We start from the raw sequence: 5,000 nt of genomic DNA, 5'->3' as shown, positions 1-5,000 counted from the left end.
CATCGTGATATTTTAAACCGTCCATAAAGCACTCAAATAGGGCCCCCACTGAGAGAGGGCCGTAGTGGGCTACTCCCCTGGCGGGCATGAAGGTCAGGTATAGCTTTAAATGCATTTTGAACAGTTTTATAATTTTTGGGTTACCAGATGCACACGGGTCTTTTGCAAAACAATCACAATCTGCATCCATCGTAATATCTTAAAGTGTCCATAAAGCACTAAGCACGGCCCCGACCAAGAGAGGGCCGTAGTGGGCTACTCCCCTAGCGGGCTATATAAATAAAATGACCGGTAAATGCATTTTGGACAGTTTTATAATTTTTGGGTGACCAGGTGCACAAGTTCCATTTGGGTGACCAGGTGCACGCCGGCTTTTGGGTGACCAGGTGCACGCCGGTCTTTTGGGTGACCAGGTGCACAAGTTCCATTTGGGTGACCAGGTGCACGCCGGCTTTTGGGTGACCAGGTGCACAAGTTCCATTTGGGTGACCAGGTGCACGCCGGCTTTTGGGTGACCAGGTGCACAAGTTCCATTTGGGTGACCAGGTGCACGCCGGCTTTTGGGTGACCAGGTGCACATGGTCCTTTGGGTGACCAGGTGCACGCCGGCCTTTGGGTGACCAGGTGCACACGGTTCTTTTGGGTGACCAGGTGCACATGGTCCTTTGGGTGACCAGGTGCACGCCGGCCTTTGGGTGACCAGGTGCACACGGTTCTTTTGGGTGACCAGGTGCACATGGTCCTTTGGGTGACCAGGTGCACGCCGGCCTTTGGGTGACCAGGTGCACATGGTCCTTTTGGGTGACCAGGTGCACATGGTCCTTTGGGTGACCAGGTGCACGCCGGCCTTTGGGTGACCAGGTGCACACGGTTCTTTTGGGTGACCAGGTGCACATGGTCCTTTGGGTGACCAGGTGCACGCCGGCCTTTGGGTGACCAGGTGCACATGGTCCTTTTGGGTGACCAGGTGCACATGGTCCTTTGGGTGACCAGGTGCACGCCGGCCTTTGGGTGACCAGGTGCACACGGTTCTTTTGGGTGACCAGGTGCACATGGTCCTTTGGGTGACCAGGTGCACGCCGGCCTTTGGGTGACCAGGTGCACATGGTCCTTTTGGGTGACCAGGTGCACATGGTCCTTTGGGTGACCAGGTGCACGCCGGCCTTTGGGTGACCAGGTGCACATGGTCCTTTGGGTGACCAGGTGCACGCCGGCCTTTGGGTGACCAGGTGCACATGGTCCTTTGGGTGACCAGGTGCACGCCGGCCTTTGGGTGACCAGGTGCACATGGTCCTTTTGGGTGACCAGGTGCACATGGTCCTTTGGGTGACCAGGTGCACGCCGGCCTTTGGGTGACCAGGTGCACATGGTCCTTTGGGTGACCAGGTGCACGCCGGCCTTTGGGTGACCAGGTGCACATGGTCCTTTGGGTGACCAGGTGCACGCCGGCCTTTGGGTGACCAGGTGCACATGGTCCTTTTGGGTGACCAGGTGCACATGGTCCTTTGGGTGACCAGGTGCACGCCGGCCTTTGGGTGACCAGGTGCACATGGTCCTTTTGGGTGACCAGGTGCACGCCGGCCTTTGGGTGACCAGGTGCACATGGTCCTTTTGGGTGACCAGGTGCACATGGTCCTTTGGGTGACCAGGTGCACGCCGGCCTTTGGGTGACCAGGTGCACACGGTCCTTTTGGGTGACCAGGTGCACGCCGGCCTTTGGGTGACCAGGTGCACATGGTCCTTTTGGGTGACCAGGTGCACGCCGGCCTTTGGGTGACCAGGTGCACGCCGGTCCTTTTGGGTGACCAGGTGCACAAGTTCCATTTGGGTGACCAGGTGCACGCGGTTCATAACAGCGCGGTTATCTGCTTTAATGTCCGAGGAGGGGTGCTTAAGTGTGGGTGCCCTGGTTCACCTGGTATGCGAGGTTGTGGAGGTGGGGGGGGTCCCCTGCTGGTATCATCCCCGAAATAGAGGGGTGATACCCGGGTGGTGAGTAAGGGCCTACAAGCCTGGAGGTCAATAGCTCCAGGGGGTAAGCTCTACTGTCATGTCCGTAAATAGAGTGGTGTTACCCGGGTTTTGAACCATATTTTAATTTTTGGGTTACCAGATGCACACGGGTCTTTTGGAAAACAATCACAATCTGCATCCATCGTAATATCTTAAACTGTATATAAAGCACCTAAGGACGGGCCTGACCGAGAGAGGGCCGTAGTAGGGTACTCCCCTAGCGGGCTATATCAATAGAATGACCGGTAAAATGATTTAAAACAGTTTTATAATTTTTGGGTTACCAGATGCACACGGGTCTTTTGGAAAACAATCACAATCTGCATCCATCGTAATATATGAAACTGTATATAAAGCACTGAAGGACGGCCCCGACCGAGACAGGGCCTTAGTGGGGTGCTCCCATAGCGGGCTATATCAATAGAATGACCGGTAAAAGTATTTAAAACCGTTTTATAATTTTTGGGTTACCAGATGCACGTTTTCAATCACCAGTTGCACGGAGGATTAATAGCAATCTGCATCCATCGTGATTTCTTAAAGTGTGTAAAAAGCACCCAAGGACGGCCCTGACAGAGAGAGGGCCGTAGTGGGGCACTCCCCTAGCGGGCTATATCAATAGAATGACGGGTAAAAGTATTTAAAACCCTTTTATAATTTTTGGGTTACCAGATGCACGTTTTCAATCACCAGGTGCACGGAGGAAAATGAGCATTTGCATCCATAGTCATGTTTTAAACCGTCCATAAAGCACTCTTGGCCGGCCCCGGCAGAGAGAGAAAGAGATGGTGAAAAAAAAAAAAAATCATCATCAGACCTTCCATAAATAATTCGGGCCGGCCCCCATTGCTAAAGGTCCGTAGTAGGGTGCGCCATAAGCGGACATGAATAGATGGAACACCGCTAACCGCATAGAGAACCGTGTTTTGGGTGACCAGGTGCACGTTTTCAATCACCAGTTGCACATTTTCAATCACCAGTTGCACGGAGGATTAATAGCAATCTGCATCCATCGCGATTTCTTAAAGTGTCTATAAAGCACTCAGGACGGGCCCGACCGAGACAGGGCCTTAGTGGGGTGCTCCCATAGCGGGCAACAATGAGAGGGGTGCCTTTAAATTCATTTTGAACCATATTTGAAATTTTGGGTTACCAGATGCACGTTTTCAATCACCAGTTGCACGGAGGATTAATAGCAATCTGCATCCATCGTGATTTCTTAAAGTGTGTAAAAAGCACCCAAGGACGGCCCTGACAGAGAGAGGGCCGTAGTGGGGCACTCCCCTAGCGGGCTATATCAATAGAATGACGGGTAAAAGTATTTAAAACCCTTTTATAATTTTTGGGTTACCAGATGCACGTTTTCAATCACCAGGTGCACGGAGGAAAATGAGCATTTGCATCCATAGTCATGTTTTAAACCGTCCATAAAGCACTCTTGGCCGGCCCCGGCAGAGAGAGAAAGAGATGGTGAAAAAAAAAAAAAAATCATCATCAGACCTTCCATAAATAATTCGGGCCGGCCCCCATTGCTAAAGGTCCGTAGTAGGGTGCGCCATAAGCGGACATGAATAGATGGAACACCGCTAACCGCATAGAGAACCGTGTTTTGGGTGACCAGGTGCACGTTTTCAATCACCAGTTGCACATTTTCAATCACCAGTTGCACGGAGGATTAATAGCAATCTGCATCCATCGCGATTTCTTAAAGTGTCTATAAAGCACTCAGGACGGGCCCGACCGAGACAGGGCCTTAGTGGGGTGCTCCCATAGCGGGCAACAATGAGAGGGGTGCCTTTAAATTCATTTTGAACCATATTTGAAATTTTGGGTTACCAGATGCACGTTTTCAATCACCAGTTGCACGGAGGATTAATAGCAATCTGCATCCATCGTGATTTCTTAAAGTGTGTAAAAAGCACCCAAGGACGGCCCTGACAGAGAGAGGGCCGTAGTGGGGCACTCCCCTAGCGGGCTATATCAATAGAATGACGGGTAAAAGTATTTAAAACCCTTTTATAATTTTTGGGTTACCAGATGCACGTTTTCAATCACCAGGTGCACGGAGGAAAATGAGCATTTGCATCCATAGTCATGTTTTAAACCGTCCATAAAGCACTCTTGGCCGGCCCCGGCAGAGAGAGAAAGAGATGGTGAAAAAAAAAAAAAATCATCATCAGACCTTCCATAAATAATTCGGGCCGGCCCCCATTGCTAAAGGTCCGTAGTAGGGTGCGCCATAAGCGGACATGAATAGATGGAACACCGCTAACCGCATAGAGAACCGTGTTTTGGGTGACCAGGTGCACGTTTTCAATCACCAGTTGCACATTTTCAATCACCAGTTGCACGGAGGATTAATAGCAATCTGCATCCATCGCGATTTCTTAAAGTGTCTATAAAGCACTCAGGACGGGCCCGACCGAGACAGGGCCTTAGTGGGGTGCTCCCATAGCGGGCAACAATGAGAGGGGTGCCTTTAAATTCATTTTGAACCATATTTGAAATTTTGGGTTACCAGATGCACGTTTTCAATCACCAGTTGCACGGAGGATTAATAGCAATCTGCATCCATCGTGATTTCTTAAAGTGTGTAAAAAGCACCCAAGGACGGCCCTGACAGAGAGAGGGCCGTAGTGGGGCACTCCCCTAGCGGGCTATATCAATAGAATGACGGGTAAAAGTATTTAAAACCCTTTTATAATTTTTGGGTTACCAGATGCACGTTTTCAATCACCAGGTGCACGGAGGAAAATGAGCATTTGCATCCATAGTCATGTTTTAAACCGTCCATAAAGCACTCTTGGCCGGCCCCGGCAGAGAGAGAAAGAGATGGTGAAAAAAAAAAAAAAATCATCATCAGACCTTCCATAAATAATTCGGGCCGGCCCCCATTGCTAAAGGTCCGTAGTAGGGTGCGCCATAAGCGGACATGAATAGATGGAACACCGCTAACCGCATAGAGAACCGTGTTTTGGGTGACCAGG

Source organism: Oncorhynchus mykiss, unplaced genomic scaffold, assembly GCF_013265735.2.
Source record: "Oncorhynchus mykiss isolate Arlee unplaced genomic scaffold, USDA_OmykA_1.1 un_scaffold_908, whole genome shotgun sequence".
In the NCBI taxonomy this organism is placed as follows: Eukaryota; Metazoa; Chordata; class Actinopteri; order Salmoniformes; family Salmonidae; genus Oncorhynchus; species Oncorhynchus mykiss.
This window is presented reverse-complemented; position numbering follows the sequence as displayed.